Below are 23,051 nucleotides of genomic sequence, written 5' to 3' on the forward strand. Positions count from 1 at the left end.
TGTGTGTGTGTGTGTGTGTGTGTGTGTGTGTGTGTGTGTGTGTGTGTTGTGTATGTAGTGATAGATAAGATAACCCTCCACTTAACATGATTCAACCTCAATAATCCTCCCCAGGCCATCTGAGAGGGGGATTATGATTTTAATAGGGGTCACACAGGGGATCACCATCAACTAGGTGATTAGAAACAATTTTTCCTACTAACTCTAGTATTTTTAGCCCCTAGCCAGGCTGAGTAATGGCCAACATACCAGGGGCAGGGGACATGAGACAGAGGAGAAGAAAGGGAAGTTAGATGGTTGCCATCCAGCCCCTGAGTACTACATTGTTCCCCTAACCTTAATCTACCCTTTCGGGAAAATTTAGAGAGTGAAGCAGGATTTGAGGACCAGCTTGAGTTTGACTTCAACCCTGGGAACCAACAGAGAACACTTGCTAAATTCTGAAAGTGTTGAATTCAGGAACCAGGGAGCAGGTCTGGGTCAGGGGCATGGCATCGTGCACGAATAATAATAACTCATATGTTTATAGCATTTTAAAGCCTTCAAGGCATTTTTCTCGCTATGCTTCCATTGGAAGATCACGGATTTAGAGCTTAATGGGATCTTGGTCATCTGGTCTAACTCTTTTATTTTACACATGAAGAAACTGAGGTGCAGAGGTTCAGTGACTCACCCAAGGTCACACAGCCCAGAAAGAGAAGAGGTGGAATTTGAACTGCAAGCTTTTGGTTCTCAAATTCAGTGCTCCTTGCACTATACCATACTACCTGAAAACCAAACCAAACCAAGAAACATCTTATCTGCATAAGAGTTCATATTGAGAGGGATGAAAAAAAGAGACAGAGAAAGAGACAGAGAGAGAGACAGAGAGACAGAGAGAGAGAGACAGAGACAGAGACAGAGAGAGGCAGAGAGAGAGACAGAGATAGAGACAGAGAGACAGAGAGAGAGACAGAGACAGAGAGAGAGACAGAGAGAGAGGAGAAGAAGAGAAAGAAGAAGAAGAAGGGGGAGAGAAAATAAAAAGAGAAGAGAGAATAAGCATTTATTTTTTTTTTAATTTTTGCTCTTTTTTGGAGGGGGAAGGCAGGGCTGTTGGGGTTAAGTGACTTGTCCAAGGTCACACAGCTAGTAAGTGTTATGTATCTGAGGCTGCATTTGAACTCAGGTCCTCCTGACTCCAGGGCCAGTGCTCTATTCACTGGGCCACCTAGCCTCCCCATAAGCATTTGTTAAAAGGTCATGATCCTAAGAATGGATTTTTTATTTCTCTCTTTCCAGAGTAAAAGGTTATCTCCATTTTACAAAGGAAGAAACTGAGGCTCAGAATGGTAAAGTTACTTAACAAAGATCACACAGCTGCTGAGAGTCAGAACTGGGATATGAGCCCAGGTCTCTTGACTCCCAAGACAGAATGCTTTCCCCTTCACTTATACTGTTTAACCAGAACGACTAGTGGTGATTTCTCTGGGCTCTGTGCCTACCTCTCACACTCACCTCATCAGTTCTAGAGCTCATGCATTAGATTCAGGCCAAAATGCGTTGAGGCTGGAAGATGAGACTGCAGCAGATCCATCAAGGCCAGCTCATGGAGACCAAAGCAACTGGTGTCTGTCTAAGAAGCCTTCCCTCAGACCAGGGCTTTCTAAAAATACAATAGGCTCCCTTGGGAGCTACCTTACATTGGAGGTCTTCTTGCTGAATGAATGCTCATCAGGGGTGTAATAGCAGAGATTACTGCTCAGGAATAGATTAGACCAGGTATCCTGGGACTATGTCCAACTGTGAGATAGATCTCTGAATCTGAGGAACAGTCCAGAAACAGTTTTAGGAGGAACATCTTGGAAGAGGGCAAGGCAGATGCTGGCACACAATGTCTAGACACACAATGGTTACTTGTTGAATTTAAAGAAAGAAGAGACAGTAAGAAGGGGAAGAGAGGTAGAAAGAGAAAGCTAAGTTGAGAGAAAGACAAAAGTGATGGAAATGGGAGTAATACACTCAGCGACTCTTATTTCTTCTGTGTTTAGTGCATGTTTTTATTTGTTTTGTTTTCTGTTAGTTTCTCCGTAAAATTTTTTGTTATAGTTCAACTGTCTTGCCAAATTAAGAGTAAAAAGAATTTATAAGCATTTATTGTTATTGCTGTTGCTGATCAGTCATTCAGTTGTGTCCAATTCTTTGCAACCCTGTGATCCATAGTGTGCCAACACCATTGACGAGATTTTCTTGACAAAGATACTGGAGTGGTTCGTCATTTCCTTCTCCAGTAGATAAAGGCAAATGGAGGTTAAGTGACTTGCCCAGGGTCACACAGTAGTAAGTATCTGAAGCCAGATTTGAACTCATCTCTTCCTGACTCTCAGCCTAGTGCTCTTTCCATCTATTTTTTAAATCTATTTATTAAATATATTGACCTTTAGTGTCTTTAAGGTGTGTACCTCAGGATGGCTAACCTCTAATACAGAGAGAAAACATTTAGGACAACTGAGTGTTTGTCTCACATAGAGTATGTGTCTCACATAGAGTATATATTCACTGAGTAGCCACTCTGCATTCTCTAGGGCTCTTTGCATGGATGGGAAATGCTCCCGAAAGATTCTTGGCATTCTCAGATTTGTGGGAGTTGAATTGAGGGGCACAGGCTGCCCAAAATATGGCACCGGCCCTTACACCTTCTCTGTTGCTGTTTCTGATGTCGTTGCCTAGTGGAGTGTAAGCAACACCCTGAGCTCATTTTTTCCCCACTGGCAGGAAAAGACTGCAGAGGGAGGGAGAGGGGTCCGAAGGAGCCAGTCTGGCTGATTTTTTGGCCAGCCCAGTCTTTGAGCCTGATAAGTAAACACTCGAAGCTCTGACATAAATTATTCTAGTCCTTGACAGCAGGACACTGACCAGGGTCACCAGATAAGGAGGGAGAAAGCCTTGCATGTCTCTCAGTTCCACTCAGCTATTTCACAATAAATGTCACAGAGAAAGAATAGACACTTCTGTACCCATTAGGCAGCTGCATGTTCCTGTCACCTTGAGAAGGGATGCATTGTCAGAGCTGTCCAAATGTGCACACACCAGCTGTTCATCTGCTTTCCTCTTCTCCTGCAGAGTGGAAGTGAAGCTTGGGCTCCCTCCTTTGAAGGGAAAGTTCTGTTAAAATGGCTCCAATCTGGAAAAGATGAGCTGTATGCCCTCGAGATGGTAAAAATACTTGACTGACCTTTAAGAAGATATTAGATAACTGTCCCTCTTTGGGTGAAATGAAGCACATATTCCTGAAATCTTAGATCTTGAGAAGATGACTTCTCAAGGCCTCTTACTCTTAGATCCCAGTGCTGGACAGTGATATGATGGTAAGATAATATCCTAGATTTCTAGGCAAGATATTCTAGAATTTTAAGAACACACTCTAGAGCCACAGGAGCCTATAAGTCCAGGAGTGCACTCTAGAACCATAGGACTCTAGAATACCAAGGATGCACTACAGGATTCTGTTCTAAAATTTCACTGGCATGTCCTAGAACTATAGGGCTATTCTAGAACTTCAGAACGGACAGGTGCTAGAGTCACAGGAGCCTGCCTCAGCATACCAGGAATGCTTTCTAGAATGATTGGAGCAGGGATGGGGAATCTGTGGCCTCAAGGCCACATGTGGCCCTCTGAGTCTTCAAGTGTGGGCCCTTTGACTGGATTGTACTTGAGGATCTGGAGGGCCACATGTGACTTTGAGGGCACAGGTTTGCCACCTCTGGACTGGAGTCTATTCTAGAATTTTAGGGTTGTTCTTTGGAATTATGTGATTATGGTCTAGAATTTTGGCAAAGTCACTCAGTAGATAGAGTCAGTGCCTGGAGTCAGGAAGACTCGAGTTCAAATCTGGCCTCAGATATTTACTAACTGTGACCCTGGGCAAGTCACTTAACCTCTAGAGAAGGAGATGGCAAAACCACTTCAGTATCTTTGCCAAGAAAACCCCATAATGGGGTTACAAAGAGTGGGACACAAGTGAACAAAAATATGGAATTTTAGGAGTACCTGCCTTATACTTTTCTATTTAGAATGCTAGCAATACATTCCAGGGTGGTAAGATTCTGAGTTAGTAGCTTTTTAGATAGATCCATATGCTTATTTACCAGAGGACCTGGGCATATATGCAGTACTCTCCTACCTTCCATCCTTGAGCTTTCCTTGGATCTTTCTCCAGCGTTTCCCCTTTCTGCCCTGAAGTTCCTTCATAATCAGGTCATAGAAGCACCCCACAGACATTTCACTAGATACTGAATGGTGGTTTGATACGGAGGGCAGAAGCAAGGGGCTGCTATTCCAACTCATCTTCTGCTTACTAGATAGTCCTGCCATTTATCGGGGGGTAAATACCTTCCTAGCCAGTTTTCCTAGTTTACAGTCATGTGAATCATTAATTGAATCGTGTGTCTGTCATTTGAAGACCACCCTAGTTAAAAGTAGACACATTTATTTCCAGATGGCTGGCAAACTGTACAGTAATAACACACACAGATATGTTACATGTGTGTCTATCTATGTATATACATATGGATGCATACACATATGTGTGGTGTGTGTGTGTGTGCAGGCGTATATTACCACAGCAACTTGGAAGCCCTATGAGTTGCATTGGTAGAGGGGACTGCATGCTGAGATGAAATCATGAATAACAGTAGTTAGCATTTATATGGAGCTTTTAAGTTTTGTAAAGTATTTTCCAAATATGATCTCATTTTATCCTCACCATAACCCTGAAAGGTAGATGCTATTATTATTATCCCCATTTTACATGTGAGGAAACTGAAGCATATGAGGTTAAGTGACTTGCCCAGGGGCACGAAGCTAGTAAGTGTCCAAGGTAAGATTTGAACTCGTCTTCTTGACTCTTGATCTAGCACTCTCTCCACTGAGCCACCCCGCAACGACTCTCCCAGCAGGAGATGGTAATACTAGAACCCCTCTTTAACAGGGAGGAAGATGAGGCTCAGAGACCTCATAATTAAGTTGCTCATGTTTGCACAGATGGTAAATATTGAAGCGGGGACTCGGAATAAGATTTTGTGACTTCTTTTCAACCACACCAAGATGTCTTACTGGGATAACAGCATAACCATTCTACTTCTTTCTTTATTTGCTGACCTGAGGTCTACCTCAAAAATGCAGGTTTCCCAAACTCATTCAAAATTGAAGTGTTATGACCTAGGCAAGAAGATGAGTTGCTGGGAGCTCTTTGGGAGATTGAGGTCCTCAAAGATCTCATTGATTAATTGACCTAGAGCACAATAAAATCATTCCCCTAGGAATCAATTCATCAAACAAAGGACATGTTAGAGGAAGGTTATGAGAGTTATAGTCTTGTTATTTCTCTTGGTCCTTTTTGCACAAGGCTATCTATATTCACTTTTATGAGTTATTCTGCACAAAGGTGCCTGTATGGTATCATCCCTATATTGGGGTGAACAAGCTGAGGAGGCACCTAAGATGTCTAGGTCATTTGCTTAATATCATAGAGCAGAGTAAGTGGCAGCTCTAGAATCAAATTTAACACCCAGCATAATTTTATAGAAAGGAGGCAGCACCTTTATTCTGAAACCTCAGTTTCCCCATCTATAAAAAAAGGGGATTGGCTAGATGCAAATTGCCAAGGTCCTTTCTGGCTCTAAATCTATCATTCTAGCTTCAAATATTGATCCTGCCATATCTGTGACCTCAGGAAAGTTATTAAAAAAAACTTCTCCAAGACTTAGTTTCCTCCTCTTTAAAATGTGATTTTCCCAGGTACTTTTGAACTCTCAGCACTATGATAATACATCTTTAAAAGAAGATTTGTTCAAGAAACACTTTTGTAATCCACTGCCAGTATGTCAATAACCTTGGATAAAAGGGTGTCCCTTTCTCTGTAGCCTGCTATAGACCTTCTGACTTAACAAAAAGGTAAGCCCTACGATGAAGAGACCCTGATGCTTGACTGCAGAGGTGGCTGGAGCTGTCCACAGCTGAATCTTGTTCAGACAGTAGGGAGATGGTCTTAGTCCTGAAATAGTGGGAGCACAAAAGTCACTCACTGAACAAGCCAAACTGGAAAAAATAGCTTTTGTATGGGCTTACATTCATTTGGACATCCAGTTGTTTGGGCCCTTGCCTGACTTTAGACCAGTCAAGCACGTGATTATGTGGACCCAGCTCACCTTAGAAAATAATGCAATATTAAGCAACAGGAAAAGAGGAATAGCATCCTAGGACTATGGAATTGATACAATCTATTGTATTGATCATCTTGTTATACTGTGCCTTAGTCAGACAGCATCTGCAGTACTGTCTTCAGTTCTGGAGGTCATACTTTAGGAAGGATGTTGATAAGTTAAAGAGTATACAGAAAAGGGGGTAATCAGGATAGTGAATATTCTCTAGGTCATGCCATATGAAGGTCTGTTGAAGGAACTGGGAACATTTATTCTGGAGAAGACTTGGGGCTAGTGAAGATGGTGGTGGTGGCAGCTGTCTTCAAGTATCTGAAGGGCTGTGTTATGGATCAGGGATTAGATTTGTTCTATTGGACCCTGAAAGGCAGAATGAGGAGAAACGGGTTGAAGTCATAAGGAGACAAATTTAGATTTGATTTAAGGAAAAACTTTTGAATAACTAGATTTATCCAGCTACATGGGAATACAAAACCCTCAGTTTGTCTTTCAGAGCCCCTCATGGTCCGACTTCTATCTACCTTTCCAAACTGATTTCACATTACTCCCCTCTGGGTACACTATATTTCAACCAAATCAGCCACTTGCTGTTCCCCAAACTTGAAATTGCATCTTCGGCTTCTGTTGTCTTTACAAATGCCAGGAATCCCCTCCCCCCTCACCACTACCTCTCGGACACCTCAATTCCCCTAAGGCTCACTTCAGTTACCTCCATGGACTAGAAACCATTTCTGAACCTCAGAGTTGTTAGTGCTCGGTTCTATCTCATATTATATTGTATTTGCTATCTGTGTAAATGTCACCCACCTTCTCTGCTCCCCAAGTAGAATGTTAATTTCTTGAAGACAGGGATTGCTTTTCAATTTGTCTTTGCTCCAGAGTATGGTATGATGCCTCCAATGTAGTAAAGATCTAATAGATGCTTGTTGAGTTGAATCAAAACATGGTCCAAGGCATAGCCCAGGCAGAATATTGATGGGATAACTAGTCATTCTTTCCTACTCAAAGGCAACTAGCTCTCTGATGAGGGGCACCAAAGAGAGGTAAAATTAAAATTTGGATTCTCAATTAAGAGTCTAATTAATTTTAGTTGGCTCAGGAGTGATTTGATTTTCTTCTCCCCTCCTGGGACACAATTTCCCAAAAGTTGCTATTTGGAATGAATCAGAACAAGAAACAAAAGTGACACCAATTTCTGACATTATGGTACCAGCTCCCAGAAGTCCAAGATGTGAGTGCAGAACCAGGATAGCACTGACAAAGGGATGGTGCTGAACTTCCAGAAGATTCAGATGACTGTATCTTGTATGCGGAGGTTGGGATGTGACTTTGGCTGGTTTGGCCAGGAAGGCACTGTAGCAGCAAGCACCCCAAGCACGTCCTCAGGGTTTGCCGCTACCACAAGTTCTTGGATCTGCTTTGTTAAAGGAAAGCAACTCAAAATGGGTTAACAAGCTTACTTTAATCAGTCAGACATATATCGTTTACCTTGTTCAGGGGAAAAAAGATCAGCACCCCAAACTTCAAAATATACAGAGAGAATTATCAAGACATTAACAGATCAAGTAGACAGCTTTCTAAACTGTCCAACCATTACATCCATACCCAGTCAACATCTGGGTTTCCACATCTGGGTTTTTCAAAGCCGGGGGACTCTCAACAACGGCTTCCCAGAATTCAGATCAAATCACAGAACACTTCTCAAAGTGAGTCCCAAAACAAAGCTACACATCAGGGCTTATATAGCCTTCTCCTGGCTCAGAGAATGTAACAACCTTATTGACTCACTGGCCAATCAAGAAGTATCTACTGAAAAACAAGCCTCCCTCCCCAGGCTTCAGGTGCATTTTAGCCTAGGGGCAGGGAAGATCTTCCAAATTTGCATTCCCATTACAGGCACCAGTAAGGAATAGGGGTAGAAGAGGGAGGAGGAATCTCTGGGGACCGAGATAGAGTGAGATTTCTCTCCTATAAAGAGAGGGATTAATCTGGGCAGTGAAAAAACCTGTAGGCATTACATAGACTTTCAGTTAGATTTTTTTCAAATGTCATTATGTTGCCTACTAAAGATCTAAATATGACTTTCATACTAACAATAACTAGCATTTATAGTAGTTAGAGGTTTGAAGTTTACAAAGCACTTTGATACATTATCTTATTTGATCCTTGCAATACCCTTGTAAGGTAGGTATTAGAGTTATTAATTCCACGAGGAAAATGGAGCCCAGATAAGTAAAATAATGTGCCCATGGTTACCCAAATAGCAACTACAAGAAGTGGGATTCAAATCCATGTGTGTCTTCTAACTTCAAGTCTAGTGCTGGTGGGGAATGCTCACACAATGAAATTCCCACAAGGAATATATGCAGAGGTCTGTTTAGACTGTATTAATTATTTGTGAACCTATCTTATATTTCCTATTATACTGGGAGTGCCCTTATAGCAGAGACCAAATTGGAGTCATTAAGATACTTTGATATCTTCAATTCTTTGCTTCTCCCACCATGTCATGTGTAGGGCCTTGCATGTATGTGCCTTGCCTTGTATGTGCTGAATAAATGAGTTGAACTGTTAACCAGTGGGCAAAAAATGATACAGCCCATCCCCTCATAAACCTCAACCTCTCCACACTAGGGTGTGTGGGGGAACATGAGAAAATTGCATGTATTTAATCTTCTCCACCTTTAGATGAGTAGTTTTTATTCTTTTGGGGGTTATGCAGCCCTTTGGCAGTCTGGTGAAACCTATAATCCCTTCTGGGAATAATGTTTTTAAATGCATAAAATAAAATATGTAGGATTACAAAGGAAACAAATTATATTGAAATAAGGATCCAATTTTTTCCCCCTTCCAAGTTCATGGACCTGTTGGGTCCATGAAATCTTAAGGTTCCTTGGACCTCAGTTTAAGAATCTGCTTTAGAAGATAAGCAACTGGAGGGCAGGGGATGCTTCATTTTTTACTTTCTATCCCCAGAGCTTGGCACAATGCCTGGTACATAGAAGGCCCTTAATAAATGCTCGTTGATTAGTTGATTTAATCCAACAACTGTTTCCCTTCTGTTCTGCCAATTCTGTGATGAAAAAGAAAGGATCCTTATAACCTTTTGGGAAACATTTCTATACCCTCGGAATTAGGTACCTTCTTTTTCTGAAAAACTATTGAGAATGAAGAATGAACAACAATATTCTAGATCATGTGATGCTCTCATTTGTGGGAAAGGTCATAATGGTTACTTAGGTAGATGGTAATTTAACGGGAAGATCTGGTTGTAGAATTTAAAGTGCTGCATTACAGTCTGAAGGAAAGCACCAGAGTACCTGGCTAGGTCTTACTGGGTATAGGGTTATGCTATAAACAAAGAACTCAATTGTCTTTCTAGATCAGGTGGGAGCTGGATGCTATGGAACCTTAGGGGGAATTCTACTAGGAAGGATGGTTTAGCAGTGTTAACAGCCCTGCAGTCTGATTGCTGGGGAGGATTCTTTTTTTTTTTTTTCACACTGGAGATCATATAGACTTTATTATTGCTAGTCTTATAAATACTCTTTCCCTTAGTAAATAGATAATCTATGAAATATAAACACATTTGTGATCTGGAATATGTAGTAGGGGCAAAGAGAAGAAAACAGGACTGGGGTCCAGAGCCAGGATACTGAGATCCAGTGCTCTGTAGCAGACAGAGCTCTCTCCTTGAAATGAGAAGAAATTTGAATCCAGATACATATAGGACCATAGGATTTAGAGTTAGGAGGGAAGTCATCTCTTACAAATTCCCCATTTTATGGAAGAAGAAGAAACTGAGGCCTAGGGAGGTTATAAGTGACTTACTCCAAATCATGGAGGCCATAACAGAGTCAGGCTCCCTTACTCGGGGCTCTTTTCACCGTGTGCCTCTTCACTTACTGACCACATGATTCCAGGCAAGTCACTTGGCTATAGAGACCTGCAACTTTCCCTTCTGTGGAATGAGGATGATACCTGCTCAGTCCTACCTCACAGGGTTATTGTGGAGAAGGGTCTTACTCGGCATGAAAGTCCTGGAGAAATGTAAGCTGTTATCCCCTTTTTGCAGGCTGAGGCCAAGAATACTAACCCCCAATCAGTGATTTCCACATGGAGGAAGCAGCACAAAGAAGAGGGCAGCCCTAGGCCCAGGAGGCAGGATTCCTAAGGTCAGTTTAGAGAAGAGGCTGATTCCTGGGATGCAGAGGGCTCAGGGCCCATTTCTCAGCCAGGAATCCCTCACACCTTCCATTTTTTTCCCCAGAGAAATCTGGGCTTCTTAATTGCTATTTGGTTGAAACAGATCTTTTATGATGATGGCTGCTATTTGCATTTGTGTCTTTATTTATGCTTTTAACTTGCTTCTGCTTATTTTTAAAGCCTCCCCCTCAAACCTTCCCCCCCCCCCCCCCCCCCCCGGTTGTTTATGTTTGGGAAGGGCCTTCTGCTGAGTGCCTGGGAGTCCTCCAGAACCTCGGCTCACTCTTCCCTCAGTTACCACTCTTCTAGGACTGGCTGCTGTTTTAATCTTCCAGATTGTTTATTAGCAACCTCCCCCCTTCCCGCCCCCCATCTCTGCTCAATTTATCTGCAGTAGATTTCCAATACATTATAAAATTTCAATCAAAATTCCTCAGGGCGCTCTGCATTCCCTGTTGGATCTCTAAATCCTACTTGTTCTCACCTTTAACCCTCCTTGGCTGCCTTCCCAGGAAGAGGTCCTGTAGGCTGCCCTGGTGTCTGGAAGCAAGCACAGCAGTCCAGGGATTGCAGTGTTTTGGGTCTGAGTCCTTGGGATGCTCAGGCGTACTGAGCACTCAAGGGACCTAGTCCTTACTCCCCCAGCCTTCAAGTCTGAGCTCATCCTTGGAACAGAGGCCTTGGAAGATGCAGCCAGCCTGCCTGAGTTCCTTTCTTTTGGGGCCATTAGTGGGGGGATTGGTGGGAGGGAGAGACCAGAGGGAAAGATGGGACTCTGACAGGGTGTGGGTTGGGGGACTGGCTCTGCCAAGTTTAGGATCTTCTCTACTCCAGGGAGGCTCAAAGTTGTAAAGTTCTAGTACTTGAATTTGTTTACTGTTGGGATCATCTGACTTCCTGTTTTGAGGGAGAAAGGCTTTGAAAAGCTTATTAAAAAGCCTCAGAGGGCTTCTTGAACCTCATGCATCTCTAAGCAAGAAGTATTTTGATGATTTTGGTGAGAATGAATACAAAAACTTATGGGCCATATTCTTTATAGTTACTCATGAATTTGCATTTTAAAAAGGAGGAACATGAACACAGAGGGGAAGAGTGAAGAGGTGGGAGGAAGTGCATCTGGACCAGAGCAAACCTGATTACCTTGAGCCAGAGCCCCAAGGGAGGCCAAGAGGACCCAGATTTGTCAAACTCAGGGTCTGCAAGTCCCATAGAGTGTGGGGTAGGAAAGAGGTGAAGAAGGTGGTACTGAGAAGCTAATGCTGAGGAACGAAGGGCATCCTGGAATCAATAGAACTCAGAATATTCTTGGACCATCCCAGTTAGCCTTGGGAACCATCTCTTCTCATGAAACTTTGTTTGGGGTGTGGAAGGGAGGGTGTCATGTGTGCTTCACCATTACAGGTATAAACCAATTGGATCTAATGTCTATGTTAGGAAGAGATGAGAGGAAGGTAGTGGTCTTGTTTATGACTACAGGTTTATAGAACAGAAAATGTCTCTCCCCCACACCCACCCTCAGTATACTGATCACCTCTTTCACCTTCCACCTCTCATCTGGCACTTTGTTTTTTGCTCAGTTGATGCTTTCCTTGGGAATGGGATTTCCCCTAACACCAAATTTTCAGGGAACTTCTCCTAGAGAATTGGGGGTGCCAACCTGGAATGAGGTTAGGAAGGTCCCTATGAATTTGCATTGTTTCTATTCTCCTCTTTTTGGATCACTCCCAACTGGAATCCATGGGTAAGTCTCTTCTCTGGGGCTATGGTGAGGGAAGGAGCCAGCGGCTCAGTGTCCCAGCCTCTGGCTTCCTTGCCTGGGCCAGCCTAGCTGCAGATGACTACTATGTGCCTTGGGATCCCTGGCCAGGTTAGGGCCAGCACTGATCCCCTTGAAGAAATTATACAAACAGACTGGATTCCTCAAGTGGCTCCGCTGGTAGGATGTCTCTCTCCCTCCCACCCAGAGGTTGTTTTTCTTCCTTCTCAAAGAGAAGGAACAGAACCCAGAGAGAGAGGATTAAAGGACTGCAGGCACCATCCCCTTATCACGTCTATGCATTTAAGTGGCCCTGTTACCACATTAACAATGGAAAATGTGAGTCCATCCCCATTTGGGGCCTGCCACAGGAGATGTTTTCTCCTGGCCAGACACCCCGTCTTTGGCTTGCCTTCCTTTTCCAGATAGTGGGCTCCCAGAGTGTGGGATCAGCAGACACCTCCGGCCTCCTGCTGCACCGAGGCCTGCCAATCAGCTCCTCAGCCTGGCAAAAGCCCTGGGGCAGCGGTACCACGGTGGCTGCTGGCTCCCTCGGTCACCCTATTTATCACCGGGAGAGAGAACTTGCTCTGGTCACTGGAGCCTGTGGCTTGTCAACAGGGAGGTCCTTATCTTCTCAAAACATTTACTTAACTCTTTGTCTTTGGGCTGAGAACAATGGGAATTGGGGGTGGAAACAGCTGAGATCAGGCCAGGGGAGGGAACTTGGGAATTACTACATACTATGTAAGACTTATTCTCCTTCTGAAAAGGAGTTGGTTGGGGCACTAAATTAGCTAGAGGGGAGGCTGATGGGGAAAGAAAAATGGTTTTAGTGACTGTTTCCCACACACCTATGTTCTTTCCCCTGTCTCTGTGTATACCCTTGCCTGGAACACACTCACCCCTCACTCTGCCTTTTGGAATTTCAGACCAAAAGTCTTCTTTGGCTACCTATTACTTATAGAGTAAAATTCAAACTATATTGCCTGGGATTCAAGGTCCTCTGCAATCGGGCTTTTCCTCCTAGTCCTACCTTCTATAGGATTTGGAGCTAGAAGGAGCCTCCTCATTTTACACACTTAAGTAACTGAGGTCCAGAGGTTAAATGACTTGCCCAAAGTCACAAAGGTATCAAGTGCCAGAGCTGGGATTTCCAGTCCTATATCACATAATTTCCTTCCACATACTCTGTTCATCCTCCAAAATGAGCTACTTTCTGCTCTCCTCCCCCAGTCTGGAGCAATCCATGCCCTTTTCCTAGTCCTTTGCTTAGTCTGCCAGCCCAGCTCAAACGCCACCTTCTCCATAAAAGACCCCCTCATGGCCCTGTTGATAATAGTCCCTCTTGGACTTCACCTGATATTTTGTTTTGTTACTCTGTAATGTATTTATCATGTGATGTGAATTATAGCTACCCATGTTAGTTGATTCTTTTTTTCACCTGGAAGCTTCATTGCTGGAACTATGTCTGATCTAAATTTGGTATCTTCCTAAGATCCTACCACAAATATTTGTTAAATGCATGAAATGGATGGATGAAGGTCAACCCTTTGGAGTCATCGTGAAGCTCAAATGAAAATTGTTATGAAAGCACTTTGAAAAGCACAAAGTGACATACAAATGCAAGAGATTATGATGGTGATCCTAGTTTAGAGTTTTACTTCTGGAAACATGAGCCGAAGTAGAAATGGGAATTAAGAATGAGGAGAGGGCAAGGAGGTCCTAGGGGACCCATCTAGGAACTTGGAGAGATGGAGAGAGAGGCATCCTGACCGGGACATCTCTCATTTATAGGGATAGGGAGGGTTTGGGGGAGAGGTCAGGGGGATTTGGTGAAATTGGAAAGGAATACCAGCAAGAAGTTGAGGGGGTGTGGTGGGGGTGGGGAATTGGCATTTTGCAAAGGCTGCCTACCCGGGGCTACAGAAATCCAAAGGTCAGAAATATGATAGCATGCAGTGCCTTGGCTCTGAGCTTTCATTTTTTACATGTGTCTTTATCTTGGTTCTTCAGTGCCCAAAGTCCTCAGGCATACAACTACCCTGTTTTCTGTAGTAAAGTAGCCACTTCCTGCTCCCTCCCCACCCCACCCCACCCCCATCCAATAGCTTCTCTGAATTTTTTTGCTGTTGTTTCTGCAGATCATAGTAGGATGGACATTTTGAGCATGTATATAGTCCTGGGACAGACTGTAAAAATGTTCAATGACTTGGGCCTGGAATTAAGTGAGGAGAGGGGACTGGATTGCCTTCAGGAAATTGCAAAATCTCATTTAAATGACCTCTAAATTGTCTCAGAAAACAAAACCTCACTTTTCCGATGCCAATATTCTCCTGTCTCTCTTTAAAGCCATTGGCCACTTCCTAAATGAACTTTTCAGATTTTTCAGTCCCTAGTGACACCTCCAGCACTTTATTTTATTTTTGTCCTATGTTTACTGATCTGTGAAACTATTGTGCTGCCCCACTCCCTCCCCTTGTATACTATAAGCTCCCCAGGTCAGGGACTTTCCCATTCTTATTTGCATCCTTAGTAACTCTCTTAATTCCTGGCACATAGTAAGCATTTAATGGATGATTGTTGATTGATCCACAATTTCATCTATACTAGGTCCTGTTATTGTAGGGGGATTTTGGCCATTTGGTTTCTATAAGATCTGTTTCTATGACCACTCCAGCTTGTCTATGACACTCAGCTTGTCATTGGCAGTTGCCAGTATACTTTTGATGGTCTCCTAATAGGCTTCCTTGAGTCATCTCCCTCTTACTTATAAGATTTCTTACACATTTTTTTTTTTGCTTTTTGGAGGGGAGAATGCAGGGCAGTTGGGGTTAAATGACTTGCCCAAGGTCACACCACTAGTAAGTGTTAAGAGTTAGAGGCCGGATTTGAACTCAGGTCCTCCTGACTCCAGGGCCAGTGCTCTATTCACTGTGCCACCTAGTCACTCCTCTTTTACACATTTCTTGCAGACTAATCTGCCTCATGCTTAGATCTGGGCCTGATAACTACACTCAAAAATTTTTATTGACTCTATTGACTACCAAATAAAGTTTGAACTTTTTTTTTGCCAGGCATTCAAACAGCCACAGTTCTACTTTTCCAGTCTCATCTAACATTGTATCCCTCCATATGGACTAAACTTCACCCTAACTGGATTACTTATTCCCATAGTGCCTGGTCCACAGTAGGTGTTTAATAAATGCTTGTCCCCTTCCCCCTTTTCTTTCCCCTTGCCCACCTTGTGAACGTGCCAAGTGCTCTTTCTTTGAGGTGCATATAATTGAAATGTCTTTTCCACCCCTTTACCTGCTGAATATTTTTAGCTCAAATACTACTTCCCTTAGAAAAATCTTCCTTAATCCTTCTAATCAGTAATTTTCCTCTGTCCATTTTCATATAGCACTTTGTTTTGTAACTTCATATGTATTTATCATACAATATTGTAGATTATAACTATATGCCTGTCTATAAGAGGTGCAGATAAAAGAAAGCCTATACTTCTGAGGGTGCTTAGCAATAAACACCAGTCATTTTGATAAAAAATATATTTCCCATGAGGCTTCAGACTCCAAGAATCAGATCTGACGGCTGGAAGTCAAGATTTAGAACTACTTTGTGTTTCTGTGCAAGTAGCAAGGGAGCATTGTCACAACTAGGAGACAGAAGAAGAGAGTGGAGAGTCACAAGGGAAGACTGCAAATGTAGCTGAAAATGGATTAGACAGGAATGTTTCTGTGTGACCTATGTGGGGTGAGCTAACCTCAGCTAGCAAAAACTGTTAGGGTCTACCAGTGGCTGGAAGATGCTACAGGTAGCTGTGAACCAAGTAGTGTGTGGGGTGGCCAAGGATGTCAAAATATTTGTACTGTTTTCCTGTTTGCAAGTCGGAGGGTAGAGACAATGAGAAACTCTCTCCTCAGACTATGCTGGGGAAGAGGAGACTGGAAAGGTACTCATTTGGGCAATGGTTGCTGACAATGTTTCTCATGGACTTTTGCTTCCTTTTCTGATAAAATTAAGTGCTGAAAACACACACATATAAATCACACCTAATTCTGTACTTTTTTGACTTAAGTTTCTATTAGCATGATAAAAATTAACTATGTAAGTGCAAGTTGACTTTAGATTACCCTTGTTTCACACTGATATGGAAGCTTGAGTCACATGAACCATATAACATTCCCCATAAACGTGAAAGAGAAATTTGGAGTAAAGTTGGTCCAGGATGCTTTGTCTTCAGGGCTATAAAGCTCAGGAATCATGTTTTATCTAAATTTCTTTTCTCTCCTAGTACCCTATAATTTAAAATATTTTTACTTAGATATAAACATGTATCCATGAAAAATAAAATCATTTTTATATAAAATATCTATTTTATACATAGGTATAAAATAAATAATATATTATTATTAATATACACTTATCCAATTCATATATATCAAATACTTACATACATATACATATATATGTATATACATAATGAATGAATGACTTCAGAGCAAGATGTTCTTCTCACCTTCCTTGTTTCCTCAGGTCAGGGGGCTTTGGGACTGCCTCTTGGCAGTTTGTAGGAAGTTGTTCCTTGAGGTGATGAGGGAGGTGGGCCCTTTCTCCACAATAATTTCTCCCCTCAATGATGCCTCTAGGAGAAAGAAATAGAAATGCCTCTGGAAATAGACCAGGTGGTTTGGAGGGCATTGTTATTCCCAAATCTACCGAGATCAGGATTTTGATCCTGATTTTTTCTGAACTTCTTCATGGTCTCCAAAAATTCATTACCCTATAAGAAGATACTCATCAACTTTGAAACTCATATTCCCTCTGTATCTGCTGTCCCTGATTGAGGCCCCTCACTCCCTTTGATTGTAAAGGGTAGAGGGTGGACATTGGAGAGCTTCTCTCAGATCCTCCATTTAAGGAGGGTGCCCAGGGTAGCTATCTCATCATTTCCCACCAGGCTGCAGGACTTTATCATGTTCCCAGATGCCTTCCCCCTTCCTTTTTTCAGTTTCTTTTTATATATTGTCTTTCCCCATTAAAATGTAAGCTCATCTATAGTCATATAAAAAAATACTCTAACTCACTATTGATTAGAGAAATGTAGATTAAAACAACTCTGAGGTATCACCTCACGCCTCTTCTAGTCCAAGACTCTTAGGCATCATCCTGAGAAGCAGTTCTTATGACTATACAGCCTGGCCACTGTTCCTGCAGGTACTAAGCATTAGCTACTGAAGACCCAGAACAGAAAGTTCTTATTACCCAACAGTAGTCCAAGTGCAAGCCCTTGGTGCTGTCAAATAGTTCTGCATCAAAAACTGATATCAGAAACTGATTAAAAGTGGAAATATATATGACAGAAAAGAAAAATGACAAATATTGGAGATGTGGGAAAATTGAAACATGAATGCATTGTTGGTGGAGTTGTGAACTGATCCGACCATTCCGGAGAGCAATTTGGAACTACTCCCAAAGGGCTTATAAAACTATGCATATCCTTTGATTCAGCAGTATCTCTACTAGGTCTATATCCCAAAGAGATCATCAAAAAGGGAAAAGGTCACATGTGCAAAAATGTTTATAGCAGCTCTTTTTGTAGTGGCAAAGAATTGGAAATTGAAGGGATGCCCATCAACTGGGCAATGGCTGAACAAGTTGTGGTATATGAATGCAATGGAATACTATTGTGCTATAAGAAATGATGAGTAGGCAAGTTTCAGAAAAACCTGGAAACACTTATATGAACTGATGTTGAATGAAGTGAGCAGAACCAGGAGAAGATCATTGTATACAGTAATAACAACACTGATGTGAAGATCAACTATGATAGACTTAGCTCTTCTCAGCAACACATACCCAAGACAATTCCAAAAGTCTCATGATAGAAAATGCTAACTACATCCAGAGAAAGACCTATGGAGTCTGAATGCAAAATGAAATCTACTATTTTCTCTTTTTTTTCCTTTCTCTTGTTTTTTCCCTTTTGTTCTTGCTCTTCTTTCACAACACGACTAATATGGAAATATTTAACGTGATTGTATAGGTATAACCTATTATCAAGCTTATTGTTGTCTTGGGGAGGAGGGAGGGAAGGGAGGGAGAAAAGTTTGCAACTCAGAATCTTTTTTTTTTTGGAGGGGGGAAGGCAGGGCAATTGGGGTTAAGTGACTTGCCCAAGGAAATATGGCTAGTAAGTTTTAAGTGTCTGGGGCCAGATTTGAACTCAAGTCCTCCTGATTCCAGGACTGGTGCTCTCTTCACTGTGCCACCTAGCCTCCCTGGAACTCAAAAATCTTACAAGAATGAATGTTGAAAACTATCCTTCTATGTAGTTGGAAAAAAATAAAATACTATTACATTTTTTAGAAAGGAAATAGAAAAGTTGTGATGAAAACTTTAAAGAAATGTAAGTTTTTGAGGTAAGGGACTGCTTTTTGCCTTTCTTTGTATCTCCAGTGCTTAGCGGTGTCTGGGCTGCAGTAGCCGCCTAATAAATGTTTATTGACTGACTATTGTCTCCCCTGGAGTCTGAGGAGAAATGGAAGTCAAGGTGGTCGAATTGTTTGTCAAACTGAATTCAGTTGGATTCAGTTAATAGAAAGGGCCTGAGGGATGGAGCACCGAGTGAACCATTGGCGTGGGATGCCTGTGAGCATCTTCTGTTACGCTCCTAGCAGGGAGTTTTGCATCTTCTTGCATGAATTCATTTTCTAGCCATATGTCACTGCAGCCTTGTTAGACCTTCCTTCCTTCTTCTTCTTTTTTTTTTTTTAAGTCTTCTTGTACAAAATGAATAATATGGAAATGTTTTATATGATTGAATAACTGATTGCTTACTGTTTCAGGGAAGGGAGAGGGGAGGGAGGGATGGATAGAATTTGGAACTCTGAACTTTAAAAAAGTGTCAAAAATTGTTTCAACATGTAATTGGGGGGTGGCTAGGTGGTGCAGTGAATAGGGCACAAGCCCTGGAGTCAGGAGGAACTGAGTTTAAATCTGACCTCAGGCATTTAACACTTACTAGCTGTGTGACCTTGGGCAAGTCACTTAACCCCAAATGCCCTGCCTTCCCCCTTCCAAAAGGCCACCCCCCCAAAACCCATGTAATTGGGGGGAATTATTATTTAAAATGAAATAAAGAGCCCTCAAATTGCATAGCTCAGTGCTTATCCCAGTACTTTAACTTCAAAACATCAGCATGGATACTTTGATAACAGATAATATACATTACTTCTCTTCATACAAACTATCTGGTCACTGGATCCAGATGGTTCTGGAGGAAAAAGTGAGACTTGTGACCTTGCACAGGCCTCCCTCCCTCAAATCAAAGTCAACTACAAGTCATGTCATCATTTCCCTGATGCCATGGTTCTCTTCAAAAATGAAGGACAAACAAAAGAGACTAATATTCAAGCCAAACTGGCCTGCTTGCTGTTCCCAGAATTTGACACTACTTTCCCCCTCCTCTGTGCATTTGTACAAGCTCTCTCTCTTTCCTGGAAGAAACTTCCTTCTTACCTCTTAGAATTCCTAACTTCCTCCAAGGTTCAGAAGTTCAGCAGCCTTTCCTCATTCCTCTTTTCCCCTTAGTCCTTAGAATTCTTTCTTTTCCTTCTCCTCCTCCCCCTCCTCCTCTTCCTCTTCATCCTCCTGTTCTTCTTCCTATTGTCATGAATATACTCATCTGTGTACCTGTTGAATCTTCTAATAGACTATAAGCTCCTTGAGGGCAGGCCCTAATTTTTATTTTGTCATGTTATCCCCAGCCTCTAGCTCAGTGCCTTGTAGATGCTTAATAACTGCTTATTAGGGTTGAATATACTAAATAGCTACATCAAACCTCCCCAGTTCAACACATCCTCTGAATTGCCTAATGATTTTCTTAAAGCATGGGTTAGATGATATTCTTCCCATGCCCAAATAAATTCCAGTGGCCTCTAGGATTAAGTATGAATGCCTATGTTTGGCATCCAAATTTCTTTATAATCTAGTTCCTCCTACTTCTGTAGACTTAAAAAAATAGATTTTTCTTCTCTAGTGGTAGATAGGTGACACACTCAAAAAGACCTGAGTTCAAATCTAACCTCAGATTTACTAACTGTGTGACCCTAGGCAAGTGATTTAACTTCTGTCTGTCTCAGTTTCCTTATCTGTAAAATGGGAACAATAATAGCACCCACCTCCCAGATAATATTTGTAAAGTGCTATATAAATGCTAGTTATTTTTCTGTTCTAGCCATATTGGTCTACGCACAATTCCGCACACATGACACTTCATCTCCGGGCTCCTTGTCTTTGTACTGGCTGTGCCTCATGCCTAACATGAATTCCTTCCTCATCTCCACCTCTTATAACTTCCTTCAAGACTCAGCTCAAGAACCACCTTCTACATAGAACCTTTTCTGATCCCCCCAGGTGCTAATACTCTCCCTTCCAAAATGACCTCATTTGTTTTATACTTGTTCTGTATGTTCTTACAAACATATATGTAGGTCTGTACATTGTACACACATATACAGATTTTCCCTTCCATTAGAATGTAAGCTCCTTGAAGGAACAGACAGTTTTAGTTTTGTCTTCATATCACCAGAGCTCAGCATGGAGCAAGACACACAGTAAGTGTTTAATATATGTTTATTGATTGGTTGACTGAGAGACTCTATGGTTTATGCCAGACTAGCTTTTTTTTTTTCTGATTCTCACACATGAAACCCTCTCCTCTGTCTCTGTGCTTTTGAAAAGGCTGCCCCCACTTCCTCAATATCTCTTCCTCTTAGAATGCCTACTTTTCTTGAAACATCAGTTCTACATGAGATCTTTCTTAATTACCCTATCTGATGTCAATGTTGAATATTTTCATTGTGTTTTGTATATAATTATTTATGCATGTTTATGTCAGTCATTCAATCAGCAAGCATTTATTAAGCACCTGCTATGTTCCAGGCACTGTGTTAAGCCCTGGAGATAAAAAAGAAAGGCAAAAAAAAAAATCAAAGGGGGGCAATGTGTAAGCGCCCGTGTACAAAGCAGGCATGTAGAGGAGGAACTATGAGTGAGGAGCAAGAGGGAGGAGGCGGAACTAACAGAAATGATGAAAGGAAAACTCAGTCTTGTGAGATTTTAACTGGAATTTGAAGGAAGTTAGGGAAGCCAGGAGACAGAGATGAAGAGGAAGAGAATTCCAAGAATTGGAAGTAACCAGTGAAAATGTCTGAAGTCAGATAAACAGAACAGAAAATAAAAGACAAATAAACATTAGAAAAAGAGATTGAATAAATGATGAATAATTCCCAAATAAAAAGATCAAGGGGAATTCTACCAAAAATTTAAAGAAAAATTAATTCCGGGGCAGCCAGGTAGCTCAGCAACTAAGAGTAGCAGCCCCAGTGTCAGGATGACCTGGGGATCGAATCCGGGCTCAGACACTTAGCACCCACCCAGAAACACCTGGCCATGTAACCTTGAGCAAGTTACTTAACCCCAATTGCTTAGGGGTGGCCAGGTAGCTCAGTGAGTCAGAGCACCGGCCCCAGAGTCGGGATGACCTGGGGATGGAATCTGGGCTCAGATACTTAGCACCACACCCAGAAATAACTGGCTGGTTATTTAACCCCAATTGCTTTAAAAAAAAAAGAAAAAGAAAAATTAATTCCAATACTATATAAACTACTTGAAAAAATAAGGAAGAGTCCTATCAAATTCTTTCTTTGATACAAATGTGGTCTTCCTTCTTACCTAAACCAGAGACAGTCAAACAGAGAATGAAAACTATATATTAATATCAGTAATGAATGCTAAAGTGAAAATTTTAAATAAAATATAAGCAAGGAGATTACAGCACCATAACACAAAGACCATGCACTATGATAAGGTTGGATTTATACCAAGTCAATACTAGGAAAACTATAAATATAATTGACCATATAGATAACAAAACCAACAAAATCACATGATTGTGTCAGTTGATACAAAAAAGCTCTTGAGTGAAGATTATTGAGACAGACAGAGGATAAAGGGGGAAATCTTGAGAAGATGGGATAGAATGTGCACATGGAAGGGTTTGCCTCGTCGAGGAGAAATTCACCTTTTCATCTGAGACAATGGTAAAGAAAGAAATAATGGTGGAGAGCATTTGAGTGATGAGATGAGGAAGAGATCAGAGGGAGGACTTCAATTTTTCAGGGAAATATGAGGTAAGCTTCTATGCTGGGGTGGGGGGGAGGAGGGAACCATGAGAGGTTTGAGGTTGGATGAAAAGGTTTGTAAAAGGCACTATAGTGAGGGGGACAGTGAGTTGATTAGGAAGGTATAAAAGAATGACTTTGCTGCAGAGAGGCCTAGTTGAGATTATGTACCATAACAGATTTTTGTGGACCTAGTCAGACTGGTTTCATGACTTTTCTCCAGTTTAGTTCCATAGCATGTGATTAGTGAGAGTAATGGGAAGTATATTACTTTAGTAGTGGGAATAATGCAAAGTACATTTACAATAAAGTAAGCAAAAGACCATGGATGATGAGAATAATACAGGATCATGGATGGCTTGGAAGAATATAGGAAGGGATTGTTTCATTTTTGTCTTGTGTGCCCAGTTCCTAGCACATATTGGGTAGGGGACATAAGCATTTATTAAGCATTCTTCTTCTTCTTCCTGTATATATAATTTGCTTTTTGGAGGGGGGAAGGTAGGGCAATTGGGGTTAAGTGACTTGCCCAATGTTACATGACTAGTTTTTTTGTTGATGCTGTTGTTAATTGTCTGAGATTGGATTTGAACTCAGGTCCTCCTGACTCCAGTGCCAGTGCTCTATTCACTGTACCACCTAGCTATCCCTTTTCTTCTTCTTCTTCTTCTTCTTCTTCTTCTTCTTCTTCTTCTTCTT

This window comes from Petaurus breviceps, unplaced genomic scaffold, assembly GCF_028583685.1.
Source record: "Petaurus breviceps papuanus isolate PSGF00001 unplaced genomic scaffold, PetGlider_PUasm1.0 90847, whole genome shotgun sequence".
NCBI lineage: Eukaryota > Metazoa > Chordata > Mammalia > Diprotodontia > Petauridae > Petaurus > Petaurus breviceps.